This window comes from Canis lupus, chromosome 11, assembly GCF_048164855.1.
Source record: "Canis lupus baileyi chromosome 11, mCanLup2.hap1, whole genome shotgun sequence".
Classification (NCBI taxonomy): domain Eukaryota; kingdom Metazoa; phylum Chordata; class Mammalia; order Carnivora; family Canidae; genus Canis; species Canis lupus.
This window is the reverse complement of record NC_132848.1, coordinates 65,324,425-65,339,963: the sequence shown is the minus strand read 5'-3', so window position 1 is coordinate 65,339,963 and position 15,539 is coordinate 65,324,425. Positions and strand designations below refer to the sequence as shown.

The window sequence follows — 15,539 nt, the reverse complement described above, 5'->3', positions numbered from 1 at the left end:
AGCCATCTTGTGCAGATTCTGGAACTCTTTAGGGGTATCTTTTTTTTTTTTTTTTTAAGTAAACTCTAAACTGAAATGAGGCTTGAATTCATAACCCCGAGATCAAGAGTCACATGCTCTACCAAATGAGGCAGCCAGGAATCCCTAGGAGTATCTTTAAAATAAAATAATAAAATAAAATAATAAATAATATTATTTTAAAATAATATTTCTGTTCTTTGTATTGGAATGCCTACAGATGGTTGCATAGAACATAGCTAGCCTCTTGTATTTAGCTTGGCACATCAATCCATTAAAAAAATTCGGAAAGCTTAATCAGAAACTAATATGCCATGTTGCAAATGTATTTTTATCGAATCTAGGTCAGAATACCCAGAAAATTAGGCAGATAATAAGTGGTTACTAGTATTCCTAAATAGTTTATTAGAGGGGCAACCCATACATCACACAGCTCATCCACGCATTGTCTGAGACCCTCAGGACCTTTGCAGAAAACTGCGATTTCCAATGCCCCTTTTGCACTAATAGAAAACTACACATAGGTCAACAGGAAGATAGGTCTAGGAAGATAGTAAGCAGTTTCTAATTTCTAATAAATAATTTCTAATTTTTGACACAATAAGGATTTACCCCCCTCCGTCCATCAACAGGAGGATTATCTTAGAGTTTGAAGAAGGAAGACAGTATTTAAACAAAAGACTTACATTCTGAAAAGTAGAAAGGGAGTGATCACAGCGTGTTTAGAAGTTGAAAGGATCTTAGAGAATATTTAATTCAACTCCCCCAAGAATGAAGAAAAAGAGACCAAGGAAGTATTTATGTCTGCTTTAGGTCAAAACAGCTAGAAGGTAAGAGGCCACATGAGGTAGTAGAAAGAACATGGGCTTTGTGGCTGACAGTATGGCTTTGAATCCAGCTCTTCTCATAACTATTTGAATGGTTTTCTTATATATACTGTGGGAATAATGAGGACCTGTCTTCTAAAGTTGTTGTGAAGAGTAAATGATATAACTTACATAAATTGCCTAGAACAGTTGCTGGCAACTCAGTAAATGTTTGGCAAATATTATTCTGAGTGCAAGAACCCAAACCAGGGTCTTTTGACTCCAACTTTTGTACACTGCACTGCACTGTCAATACAGCTGGCTTAGGAGGACTCAAACATTTGAGTTTAAAATACAAGATTCCAATGAATAAACTGTGTACAATACCAAATCACATTTTAAAAACATTCACTAATCATTAATAAAAGCCATATGCAGTCCTTTTTAGATGAAATTGAATGTTCCAGTTTTCTCAGTGATTTTAGCTGTTTTCAAATACACACAGCTCAGTACAAAGAGATGACACAAGGGACTTTTTATCCGCAATGCAGAGAGCAATACGGAGATAATTTACATCCGAACTTGCCGTTAGCTCCATATGGCATGTATTCATCATTTAGTGGGTTCAGTGCCCTATCTTTAGAGCTTCAGTGATCAGGGTAGAAATTGCCTACTTATTTATGCTTGGCTGGACTGAAAATATAGAGAGAGGAAGAGGTGAAGGGAAATGCCACTCCCTGCAAGAAGTGGCCCTGAAGTTCGGAGTCTAGGATTAAGATTGACTTGTCCAGGAATAGTAGTCTCTGTTTTAAAGAGTAAGCAAGATGCAGATGACACGAGGTGTATTATTTATGGGTTGCAATCATGCATGTTATTCCTGTCTGTCCCACAGAAGACTTGACTGTGGTTAAATGTAGGGCTGTCTTCCTTTTGTTCAGCACAAAGACTCACTCACACTGGGCAAGTGGGCATTTGCAGCAACATGTGATCAATTGGTTTGTATCAGAAACATGAGAAATTGCTCTCAAAAGTCAAATTAGGAACTAACCAACCCCTTTCCCATGCCCCTCCTTCAGAGAAAGGGAGTAGAAAGAGAAGTACTGTATTCTCTTGTCCCTACTGAGAAAAAAGAAACAAAGAGTTTTCCTCTCCCATGCCTTAGAAAGTCAAAGAATCAGTCCCTTTATACAAAAGGAATTTTGATTTTCATCCAATTTTTGCTTCAAAAGATACAAATCTTTCAGGCTGGAAGAATCTTGTCTTTTATCCTTCAGTCACCATGATTATCTCAGTGATGGGAAAGAGGGAACCCTGAAGCATATACCATCCCCCGACACCTATCATTGTATTAAGAGCATATTTAGTTCTACAATTCAAACACTAGCAAAGTCTGCAGCCATTTATACCTCCTGCAATAATAAGAAGGATTCTGGGCTGTTATGGGTTAAATTGTGCATGCACCAAAATCTATATGTTGAAGTCCTGACCCCCAGTACCTCAGAATGTGCCCTTATTTAGATTCAAGGTCATTGAAGAGGTAGTTAAGAAGAGATCATTAGGATGAGCCCCAATCCAACATGACTGGTATCCTTATAAAAAGGAGAAATTTGGATATCAACCACATGGGAAGAACACCATATGAAGATGAAGGTACAGATTGGGGTGATGCAGCTGTAAGGCAAGGAATACCAAAGATTGCCAGAAAACCACCTGAAGCTAGGGGAGACACATGGAAGATTCTTTCTCACAATGCTTAGAAGGAACCGACTCTACACCACAATCTTAGAATTGTAACTTGAAGAACTGTGAGAAGTAAAATTTCCATTATTTAAGCCACTCAGTCAGTGGTACTTTGTTATGACAACATTAGCAAATTAATATATGGAATTCCCTTCCTAAGATGCCTGGGTGGCTCAGTGGTTAAGCAGCTGCCTTTGGCTCAGGGCGTGATCCTGGAGTCCTGGGGTCAAGTCCCACATGGGACTCCCTGCATGGAGCCTACCTTCTCCCTCTGCCTGTGTCTCTGCCTCTCTGTGTGTCTCTCATGAATAAATAAATAAAATCTTAAAAAAAAAAAGAAATTCCCTTCCTTACTTTTCTTATTTGCTTTTCTTTCTCTTCTCCCTTTTCCCCTTCTTTCCTTCCCTCCTTCCTCCATTTCTTTCTCTCTTCCTCCCTCCCTTCCTCTTTTCCTCCCTTCCTTCCTTCCTTCCTTCCTTCCTTCCTTCCTTCCTTCCTTCCTTTCGTGCTGGACTTCATGGAAAAGGAAGCTGGAAGATAGGAACATGATTTTCCTTGTAAGCCATTGATGGACTTCACGCTTTCTATATCATTAAGAAATACCAATACTTGTTAAGAGGCATATCCACACCTGACTGTAACTAAAAGTTTGGTAATAGTGGGCAAAAGGAGTTGCCCCAGGGGGACTTATATGCCACTGTCTTCTCCATGTGCTCAAAGTAAAAATAATGGCTCCTAAAACTCAATGGTTTATTTTTAAGTCCTCAGAGAACTAGAGTGTTTCCCATGTCTCCCACCGTGGCTTTTTCCCTTCCTTGACTGAAGAACCCATTTCTCAACTTACTAAAAGCTCTACTTTGTCCTGACTTACCCATCTACCTCCAAAATGAAGCAGAAGCAATGAGAGCTACTACCTTTTTTTCTTTCCCAAGGAGTGATTCCCCATCTTCCCACAGAGAGGAGGCTAGCCCAGGTTTTAACTTATTGTCCCCTCTCTTTTCTACCCATTGCCACATAAAAGATTAGTTTCCAGGACCACTGCTTGGCTATTGTGCTCTTCTCAGGACTTCTCAATGATATGACATCAAGACCATTGATACTTGCATTTGAACATTAATGCACACCCACATACCCTCACAGAGTTGTCGTTTCCTAAGACGGCACTATTGATAAGTTCCGATGTGTGTGCACTTGTGCCTGAGTAGGCTACTCTGAGAACATGGGATCTTCTTGTGCCAAATGTGCCTGATGCCTATTCTTAGACTAAAGACCATCCAAACCCCAGAACTGGTTGGTGTTCTTAGAGCTGCTGTATCCCCATCTATGATGGGACTGAAGCTTCTATTCATAAAATGGCAAAGTCTGGATCTCCAGCTGCCTGGGTCTGCACCCTATAGAAGTTTCCCAGCCATTTGTGATATTACCACATTGCTTGAAGCTATTCTAGGCAAATGGATATCAGTGGTTTGTGCCTGCCCAGCATTGATTACTCCTTCCCTGGTCTTCTCATTTTCTGTCCTTGTGGTTTAGGTGCTGACCTTATTCATCCAACCCGAGGCTGTACCATTAGTGAAGGAAGTGCACATGACAAAGCCAAGTCAATGAAACTCAATTTAAGGCCTTGAAACTGCTGGGAAAGAGGTGCTGTCTCTATCTGACTTGGAGTTGGGAAGAACTTAAGCCTGGAGTTTCTAGGGGCCACCAAGTGAAAGGAATCTGCTGAGAATGGAAGCCAAGATGAGAGAAAGAGAAATCAAGGGGAAATGGGGTGTGAATGTTGTCTGGACATCATCTGCATCCTTGAGTCCAGCCAAGCCCAAACTTTTCACTATGTAAGTCAATAAATTTCCTTTGCTAAGGCCATTTTTAGGTGGTCTTTCTGGCATTTGCAGGTGAAAGTGTCCCAATATATCCATTGTTTCTTTCAGCCTTCTGTCTTCTACTTCTACATCTTGCTTAGTGTACAATAGTTGTTCTTGTTCTTGTGCATGACATTTACATGTTGAGCTTCCTCATAACTGCTGGGATGAGCTTCATTTCAGTGTTAATAAGGTGTTCAGTAAATTTGCTGTTGTTAATCTTATTCTTCCAATTGCAGAATTTATAGCTGTTGACGATTAACTTGTTCCTCCAAATCCAACAACATGTTGTCCGAGAGGCAAGCAGGATAGTTGTCTAGAATGTCAGGAAACATCATAACTCATTATAAGACTATGACCTAGTTAAGAGCTTGAAACGTGCTGGTACCATCTGTCTGTCAGATTTCTAAACGTCAGGATGATCTTGATTTATTTCTAGACTTTGTCAATCAGTTTATCACATGCCATCAGCAAAACAGAATCCAATGACATCTTCATTCCAGACTGGATATAGGATTTTCTTGGTACAAGCTTGTTGTGGCTTTGGTCTTGTAGCTGCTATAAAAACAACTGTTTACAGCTGTTACAATGAACAACCATCCAAAAACAAAAACAAAACAAACAAACAAAAAAAAAAAACAAATAAAGTAGAAAATAAGGCTAGTGCACTTGAATTCAAGTGCATTGGAAAATCTGCTGCCTAGCAATTTCCATGCCAGAGAGAAAAGGAGAATGACAACAATCACCACCTAGACACCCCCACTGACAACGAAGGACATATAGAGCCCTTATTTAGCACTTTCTATGACACGAAGAATCAAAATATCTTAGAATCAGAGAGGCCACGCCATCACAGAGTTCAAGTTACTCAGAATGTAGGCATGCCCCCCACTTCCTTCTTAAATGGCAATCCAGGCTCCTTCTGAATGTCAAAATATCTCCCGAATTGGGTGTCTCTGCCCACTGAAGGAGAACTCTTATTTATGGAAAGTAGTCTCTTGTGCAGAGCCACAGCCTCTCTCCTTGTAACTCTGGAATGCCAGAATTTTATTTAAGGGAACTCAGAGATCATTCAATCCAACATCTTCATTTTGTGCTCAGTGATCTGCCTTCTGGAACAGAGTATCTAATCATCTCCTCTGTAACAGCTCTTTCAATATTTTATGGCAGCATCTGTGTTCATCTCATAACATTTTTTTCTCTGGGATAAATATGCCCAGGTGCCCCACCCCTTCCTTATCCTAGTGCTACCCTAACTTCTTGTCCTCCTATTCCCTCTTGTGACATGATACCATCTTTTCAACATCCCACTACTATTCATTCAGAGGCTAGGTATTTTCTTCCAGGTGCAAAACTAATGGGGGGAAGAAAACACTTTTCAGATTCTTACATTGCTCTAACTACTCCATGTATTTATGTAGAACTATTATTTTATGTAGCTCTTAAGCACAAGAGTTGGTTATGAATGGCTTGTCAGTATTTCTGACAAAGCCAGACTTTCTACAAATAAATTTGTCAGACTTCAGATCAAGACTGTCAGGGGTATAGAATTTTGCTATAAGAAGGCACCTTAGCAGTTACTTAGACCACTGCCTCATTTCTGTCATGCTGTCTCACATATGTTCAGGCTTTTACATATTTTATCTTATTTGATGGTCACTACTACCCTGGCAAGAAAGCTGGGTAATGTGTCACTCTCCCCCACTTTGCAGGTGAAGCACAATGACTACCCCCTGCAAAAGTTAGGTTATAACTGGTCCCTTGACTCTTGACTTCCAGATTACCGTTTTCTGTATGGCTATTGTCTTTTGTCACCAAACAGATTCACATTCCCCCTGTATAGCACTACTGCATGAGCAGCTGCCTGGAATGTGCAGGTTTAGGAACGTTCATCTGTCTGCTGCTACCCAATGGTCCACATCTGGAAGAACCCGGATCTTCTGACTATTGGAGTCTAGTGATCTCTCATTAACTTCCAAGCCTTCACTCTGCTCCCTCCTGTTTTATGCACAACCAGTTCTGAAATCAGCAAACGCATGGCAGGATTGGAAGCAATAATAATTTCAAGAGCTCATTTTCTCCTCGTCCTCCCAAATCTGCTGATGGGAATTCAATTTGCCAAATGTTGCGAGAAAGGGCAAGATTGGATACCTGGGTTACTCAGTGGTTGAGCATCTGCCTTCAGCTCAGGGCGTGATCCCGGATTTCTGGGATCAAGTCCCGCATCGGGGTCCCTGCATGGAGCCTACTTCTCCCTCTGCCTGTCTGTGTCTCTGCCTCTGTGTGTGTGTGTGTGTCTCATGAGTAAATAAATCTTTAAAAAAATATTTTTAAAAAGGGCAAGATTAATTTTAAGTCATGAGCTAACAGCGAGTAGTGATGAGGGAAAATGAAACTCTTAATCTGTAGGACTCTCCATATAGAACCTGAGGCTTACTCCCAGGCCTTTCCCTTTCTCCTTTGCCCCGAGCGTAATTCATTTATCTTCAGATTCAGTAACTTGAGGAGTAAGGGGATATGGAGCAGGATGAGGGATGTGGGTGAAGCCAGCACTAAAAACTAGAAGGAAGGAATTCTGAATCCCTATGGGCAGTGCACTTTACAGAAGTAAGTCTTCTGGGCAGCCCAGGTGGCTCAGTGTTTTAGCGCTGCCTTCAGCCCAGGGGGTGATCCTGGGGTCCCAGGATCCAGTCCCACGTCAGGCTCCCTGCACTGAGCCTGCTTCTCTCTCTGCCTGTGTCTCTGCCTTTGTGTGTGTGTGTGTCTCACATGAATAAATAAATAAAATCTTAAAAAAAAAAAAAAAGAAGTCTCCAGCTAGGAACAGAACTTTTCTTTCCCACCTCATGATCTTCCATTAGTTCAATGAAAGGGTTCATGAAGATGAAGACACCAAGAGGAAGATGTTTCCTTTTAAGATTCGATTTATAAAAAAAATCACACAGAGGGACAAATCCTTCAATATTTGGGGAGAAAAATTTCCTCAAGTTCTTTTACTTGAATTTGGATGGGAACAGCTGAACAGGGTGATTTGTGGTTGGGGGTAACTATGCTCAGTGTGCTTTGAACAAATGCTCAGATGAAGCACACTTTGTCCTCTTGCTTCTTGGATCTGCCAAAATACAGCCCAGGACTCCGTTTAGCTGTGGTTTTTAGCTCCAGACTTCTAGATGTTTGGCACAACACACTTTGCTGATGATGGTTTGAGATTTAACCTTGAAATCAAGTTGTTATATAATTTAACAATCCATATCCCTGTATATGTTAGTGGCCAATACCATGTTATTTATTTTTTTAAATGTTTTTGTCAGTACAACTTTTATACTTTGTATTAAGAATATCTGTTTTAACTCTTTTATGACTGAGAAATTTGTTATATATATATATATACACAATATATACATATACACATATGTATGTATATATGTATATTCACATATATATTCACTTTCAATAATGAAAAGACATGAGGTTTTCTTTCTTTTTTTTTTTCTTTTTTTAGATTTTATTTATTTATTCATGAGAGAGACAGAGGCAGAGACATAGGCAGAGGGAGCCAAAGGCAGCCAAAGGCAGAATGCTCAACCACTGAGCCACCCAGGTGCTCTGGATGTGAGGTTTTCTAAGACCTCCAAGAGCAAGCTACCTACTAGGACCTTCAGAGAAGAGACTGAAATGTTAAGAGAGCTGGTTGGGGTCAGATGAGGTGAAGGAATACATAAAACAGAGAAAACAAAAATAATCTAGGGAAAAATATAAATACTAGAGTAATTAAAGTGATTATAAAGGAATGACAATGGCTAAAATTTATTAGGTACATGTACCAGTGATGTAAAATTTGCCACAGATGAGAAGAAGCCTCTAGACCAAATTTCAGATTAATGTCACCTTGATTTTCTGGGGGAGGTTATGGTATCATCAAGCTTTTTAAACTTATAAGGGTTGTAAAAACAGTAGAAGCAGCCAAGAGGCTTCTAGGTTCCTGAACTAATAGGTATGATGTTGATGTTAGAGTTAACTCAGTTTTCCATTATTTGGAAATTGATTAAACTGGTATGAATTGTTGTGAGAGGTCAAATAAAAAAGGGACACTGTTTGCTTTAGATTATGCTGATAAAATGCAAAACATAGACTTTAGGGTCAGAAGATGGGTCTTGGGGTGCAGGCTGTCCCCGTCAAGCTGAGTTGCTCTGAGTGAGTCAGGTAGCCTCTCTAAAGCACGGTGCTCTCTGTATTTAAATGAATCTAATAACAGGGGCTACTTTGCAACTCAAATAAGCTGACTACACGGATGCATGTTATGAACTCTACAGAGCTAGTTACTGTTATTATTTTTTAGTGCTGGCCCCAGGTTATGAATCGAAAAAGGAAACAAAACAACACACCCTATTCCATCTTGGGGGAAAAAAGTATTGCTTTTACAGTATTTTCCCCTTCTTCCTTCATCTGGACCTTTGAAAAGCTGCATTTTTCTGCTATTATGGCTTTACCCTCCAAAGGTCCTGTATTTGATGCCTTTGGGCCCTTACACATGTTAAGAACTGAGAAAAACAATGACTTTGTAGGCCTGCCCACTCATAGCTTAAGGGAGCAAGTTATGGAACTTGACAGTAGCCCTTGGGAATTTAAATTCCATCAATTACAGATGGGGGTTCGTGTTTTGGTTTTTTGTTTTGTTTTTGTTTTCAGGGTGTTTTATTATTATTATTTATTTTTTAATGCATTGTGGTTTCTGCCCAGCCTTCCAACAATGCCACAGCTTGGACTTTTGTGGGTTGGTAAAACAAAAATAATGGATCTCGTACAATCCAACAACCTTCCATGGGAATTTTCCACAGTCCTGTGGGATCACAGGACTGTCTGTAGCTAGTGTACTACAGACATGGGCGAACCCTCAGCTTTATTCATACAAAATGGTCACTCAGTTACCAGGATAAATCAAATAAAGGTAACCATTGACCCTACCATTGGCATTTTTGAAATGTGAATTCTGAAAGGAATAGGGCAACTCAGTCACCAAAATGTGTTCATGAAATAGCAGCCAATGTCAGCTCATGTCTCTCAATAGTTACCAGGTAAGAAATCAAGATGAATAACTTTCAGGAGCCAAACTAAATATTATTTTACATCCTTACCTTTAATGATATCTTACTATTCACTAAGGTTTACTTGAAGACTATTATCACTTTATGAAATGGGACACACACAATGATTAACAGTGGTGTAAAGCTCATAATAAAGTATTCATGAAATTATACATCAGGTTAGATTTAGAACTGCTTTTTGAAGAGGGTAGCCGTATTTCGACCTGCGTCATTTAAGGAACTTGCAATTTTTAATTATAACCAGATGATTTCCTTTTGCCTGAATTCAAACCCAAAGATTCTCAGGGTAAGAAGACATCTCTCCATGGGTTCTTCCTTCTAGATGGCTTTCTTACAGTATTGGAAGGTTTTTCTTGGTGGCATTCCAAGAAACTGAAGAAAGACCTTCTTTTGTATCTAGGCTCTCTTTTCTTCCCATGTTCTGACTTTGCCAAAATGTAAGCACATTATTGGACTCTAAGTTTCAAGCCTAACTTGAATGCCTGTTCAATATCCTTAGCTTACTCAGCCATCCTCTCTGGTTGGAAGCAAAAGTGGCCACCTTCGGTGTATCCATGAAAAAAAGAGTTTCCCAGGGCTTCCTTATCTCAAGGGTCAAAATTTGCACGTAGGGACACTTTTATTTTTATTTATTTATTTTTAAAGATTTTATTTATTTATTTATTTATTTATTTATTTATTTGAGAGAGAGAGAGAGAGAGCATGAGCAGGGGGGAGGAGTAGAGGCAGAGTAAGAAGCAGACTCCCCACTGAACAGGGAGCCTGACTTAGGGCTCGATCCCAGGACCTGGGATCACGACCTGAGCCGAAGGCAGATACCTAACCAACTGAGCCACCCAGGTGCCCCATAGGGTACTTCTAAGTCGTTTACTAAAAGGCATTCTGTAGAGGCAAATTACAGAAAACTTTCTCTTCGTTGGCACTAGAGATCACAGTCAGTGAAGGACAGCTGGATTTCAGCCCCTACCTGCTCTGGCAGGGCATGTTGGCACAGTGCCCAAGCCAAACTACCCTATAGCGCACCCTGGGGACAAGTTCATTTTTAACTGTTCCTTCCACATCTATGCTGGGCCACAGACATCTGAAGAGACACTGTAGGCATAATTTCTTCAGAGCTAGAAATCTCTCCAATTTCTGCCTCCCAGGCTTCCTTCAAATGTTCACTCTCTTCTGTTCTCTGTAGTCCTTCCCATCTCACTATAATGAACCCAAGTTCTCCTTTGCCACTCAGTGATTCTCAAACTTTTTGAACTGAGTTCCACCTACATGAGGTAAAAGGCTCCAAGACTCACACACTCCAGTCTTTCCTACCTTTCAAAGATTTATCTGATAGCAACAAACTGTCACTGTGCAAACACATTTTATTCAGATGATGTAAATATCTGCTTTAGCAGTATTGGTATGGATGGCTTCTATGCATACTGCAATCCATATTTGTGTTAATGTTTTGTTATAGGAACTTATAGGTCATAAATCACGTTGATCTGTGTAGATATCACTATCCTAACACAGAGTTAATAAAATAGTACACCTCAAACAAAATAGATGATGATGAAGGTGAAGAAGGGTCATTTATAATTAAAAAGCAGGGATAGAAACCACAGGAAAGAATAAGCAACTCAATAGAGCACTGATACTGCTAACAAAACAATCTTCCCCAAAACTGAGGATACTTCAACAATTTACCCATGTATGTTTATAGTGGGAGTTTGCAAATATTGCAGGGTGTTTTCTGGCAGCAAGGTGAATATTTAGTTTAGCCCTCAGTAAACTCTAGTTATATACTAAATTTTTATTTATGAATATCAAATACTACCAACTCTTGACAATTCAGCAGTTATTAGTAAGTAGCTTTTAGACAAACACACACACACAGACACACACTGCAAATGTAGGGCATCAAGGGCCATTTGCTAGTAAGATCCAAAGAAAAGACTTACATTTGGGGATCAGTTTGTGGAACATCAGGAAGTTGCATGTAGCCTACCAGTTGGCTAGAGTCCATACCTTGAAAATCACAGCTTAGATGGTTGGCTTGGCTTTTTGACTCAGCTTCTCAAGATGCTGGATCACTTTCTTGTTTCATACTCTACAGCTACAAGGACATTCTGTCCCTGGGCCCTAGCCAGCCCCCCCTGGGCCCCTAAACCCCCAGTCTCTCACTGGAGTCTGTCTCTGGGAAGGAGAATCAGATGTTACCCACTAACTGGGAAGACTCCCAGTTACCACCTTGTAGCATCTGTGATGACATAATGGGAGACCTTGAGTGAAACGTGGTAGAGGGAAGTCAGGAAATTTGGTCACAGGCCACCTCTGCCTTGGCAGCTGTTTGACAGCAGGCAAGTTACCTCACTTCCCAGATTAGATGTCTCTTCTGTGAAATGGAAATAATACCAACCTCACAGATTTCTTATGAAGATCAAATGAGATCATAGAAGTAGCAAAGCATAGTAAACAAATTTATTTATAAAAGAAGTAGGTGTTATTATTGCAGAGAGATAACATTCATGCAAACATCTGGACTGCTCTATTTTCAAAGTATAACTAATATTAGGATGCTATGATGTATAAGAATGACAAACAATATAGACCGTCTGGCAACCATGAAGGTCAAATGCAAGGACCTCACAGGCCCTAGAGACTTGAGAGAGTGTGAGTTCCTGATTCAACAATCCTGAAACATGTTCTAAGGAAAAGTACATGTCTCAATGGTCCTGAATCTCCCTCCACCCCTTTGTCCCCTCCCTTCTCCTGGTTTGGACAACAGGACTTAATTCAGAGTAATTCCAAACATTAGAAATGAAGGATCCCCCCCACCCCATCCCACTTGAGATTAGGAGCTCCTTCGAGGATAGAGGACAGCGGCTGAAGAATGCGAGGAATTCTTCTCTCCACCCAGTCAGGAATCTGTCCTACTTGGGGCGCTTAGCAGGAATGTGAGTGCTGCCCAATAAGGCCCAGAGCTTGGCCATCATGGTCTTGTTGCGGGGGACGGAGCCCTCCTCCAGAACCAGGCCTTGCTCAAGATCCCCAGAGGCTGCTCTGGGGCCGACAGTAGGGACCAGAGCTGGTGCTGCAGACAGTGAGTGAGGAGAGCCCAGCTGGACACGTGAAACAAAGACACAGCAGCGTTCTCAGCTTGGAGGAAGTACTGCCTTTGGAGTCAACACGGATATAGGCTTGACCACAGGCTCCGCTGCTTACCACTTAGCTGCATGACCTGAAGCAGATACTCTGTGAGCTTGGGTTTCCTCATCTATAAGATGCAAATAATAACAGTAGACCTACCTCTTATAGTTGTGGGGGGGACTGAATAAAACAATGTATATAAAACACTTAGCATAGCACTACTCCGTGAATTGGGGGTACAAAGCCTATTTTTACATGACTAGCTTTATTTATTTATTTATTATTTATTTATTTATTTATTTATTTATTTATTTATTTATTTATTTATTAGAAAGAGAGCATGCATACGGGGTTGGCAGGGAGAAGCAGTTGGAGAGGGACAAGCAGACTCTGCACTCAGCTCAGGGCAGAGCAGGACTTGACATGGGTCTCAGTACTACGACTGGGAGATCATGACCTGAGTGGAAATTGCAAGAGTCAAGCGCTTAACCGACTGAGCCACCTACTGAGCCACCTACACAACTAGCTTTTAAACAGTTTCAATATCCTGCATTTATTCCGTGTTACAGTACATAATGTATTTTCATATTTGTTACTTCTTTTTTGTATTGGTTCCAATAACTTTTTTATACTACAAAACAATTTTATTTGCTAACTGTATCTTGATAAAATTGGGGGAAAGAAACCCATTTGCCTCCTGAGGAAAACCACCTATGGAGTAACTTTTTCCCTCAGTATCAACTCTGAATTTGTTCAAGTATCTAGAACCAAGTGTCACTTTATAATTACAACTTACAAGAGGCATGCTTGAAACAATAGCATACAAATGCAATCAGTGAAATCCGGATCATTTCTTTAACAGATAAATTCCAAGAGGGATAAACAAGAGAAAAAATCCTGGAGTGTTACTTCTTTTTAATTGCATTAAGCAATAGTGTGAACTTGAGCACTCCAGAGTTGATTTGTAAATATAGTCATCTTTTATTTCACTTTATTTATTTGTGAGAGAGAGTGTGTGTGCATGAGCAAGGGTGGGGGGAGGAGTAGAGGGAGAGAGAGAAGCCGACTTCCTGCTGAGCAGAGAGCCCGATATTGGGCTCCATCCCCGTACCTGAGTGGAAGGCAGACACTTAACTAAGACACCCAGGCGCTCCAATATGGTCACCTTTTGGAACAAGTAATAGAGTGTCAGCTTTGACAGTTATCCCTGAGTCTCCTCTTGGCTGCTGTCTACAAGCATCCCTAGCTCAGTCTTTTCAGTGAACTTCCAGTCACAGCAGGTTACCTCCCTCCAACCTTCCCAAGCATACTGACTCTACTGAACCGGCATAGCTGCTCCCCCAGGTTCCAATGGGAGCCTGGAAGAAGCTGTTGTTAGAGGTCATAGAGAGGCTCCAAGGCTTCAGGCTTCTGTCAAGTAGAGCTGTCGTGAGGGGCCCCTGTCGCAGCCAGAATGCCTACTTGATCCCCTTATGCTTGGGTCTCATGGTTTAACCTGTGTTGGAGAAGGCCTGCCTTGCCCCATGCCCTGATCAAGGTTCTCCTCACCTGCTACTTTACCAGCCTTTCTTCTCCTGGGGGCAGAGGGAAGGAGGTAAGACTATCCATCCTCGTTCTTGCTTGGTTTAGACCAGAACTCTTAAAACAATGTGATTCTGCAACCTAACTCTGACACTTGGTGTTCCTGAAGCCATGGTCCTGCTCCACTTTCCTGGACTCCAAGTCTTATTTCCTACAGTCACAGTGGATCTGTTGTGTCTTCCTATAGGCTTGATCATAGATTTTTCATCTGGTCCAGGTACAGGGGGCATGAGGATGGTAGTTGACCTATTTCCTGAAGTTGCTATGAGCTTTCTGATAATTCTTTCTTCCTTACACTCGGTCCCCTGTAATAGCAGCTATGGACTTTGGACATGGAGTCCTATGTCCAGCTAGGAGCAAGCTTACCTCTCCACCAATTGTCTTATTGCTTCCAGGCTGGTTCCTATATAATGCCTTTCACCTCTCACTCTAGAATCTCAGAGAAATTGCATCCTTTACTGGTTGTAAATATTTTCTGGGGAAAACATACAAAACCATTGCTTTTACTGACCTTCTTAAATTCCTAAGGATATGGCCTGCGGCAAGCTGGACCACAGTCTTCTGAGTTGGCAGGAAGGCTAATGAGCAAGAGTCAGGCAATGGCCTCTGTAAGGGACTCATGATGGGGTTTGGAGGAACTGTCTAACACGAGAGTTTAACCTGGGGTAAGTGTCCGAAGCAGGGTCTAAATGATGTAGCAAGCTCTGTTAGGGTTATGGCCTTGGTGCCAGATAAGAGCTATTCCATGGTATGATTAGACAGGGGTGAAGCAGGGCTGCCTACATGTGGCCAGGCTACAGAAGGCTCATTAATGGGAACAGGAACCAGGCCCAGGGACGTTAGGTGGTTACAGAGAGATGGAAAACCAGGACCTCACTCGCTAGCTAAGGTTCAGAGCACAGTCAGGCATTTAATGACATCTTTAACATACACATTTCAAAGCATCCGGCAAATAAATATGTGCCTGTTGCTGAAAGCAGCCTGGAGCACTAATCTATATTTTTCCCCAAAATACCTTCTTCTTGGTGATTTGTCTGCTTTGCCTTCCAATCATGACCATGATTCAGTTACTATTCAAACACTGTAACTGCCTTCAGCTTTGCCCTACATTACCTTTTACCCCACTCTGGATACAATGCTTACCTTAGGATGTTTCATGTATCCCCCAAACCATTATTTTACTCTCAAATATGGTGCTGCTTCATCCTTCCCTGTCTCACTGGCTGGCACCATCAGCCTCTATTTTCCCAAGCTAAAAGCCTGAAGTTTATAATAAACTTCTTTCACCTCTCCATCTGCAT

At 41.1% G+C, this 15,539-nt stretch overlaps 1 protein-coding gene across 11 annotated transcripts in view; it reads right to left on the bottom strand.

Annotated features, from left to right (window-relative positions):
- The window catches only part of EHBP1 (EH domain binding protein 1), a 345,688-nt gene extending 333,947 nt beyond the window's left edge, over positions 1–11,741 (bottom strand). For 10 of the 11 annotated variants that reach the window (XM_072768534.1, XM_072768544.1, XM_072768539.1 and 7 more), the window contains exon 1: positions 11,469–11,741. The gene's annotated coding sequence lies outside the window, so the exon portion shown is untranslated. The remainder of the gene's footprint in view (positions 1–11,468) is intronic. The other variant, XM_072768538.1, reaches the window with a different exon arrangement.
- Positions 11,742–15,539: the final 3,798 nt, after the last annotated feature.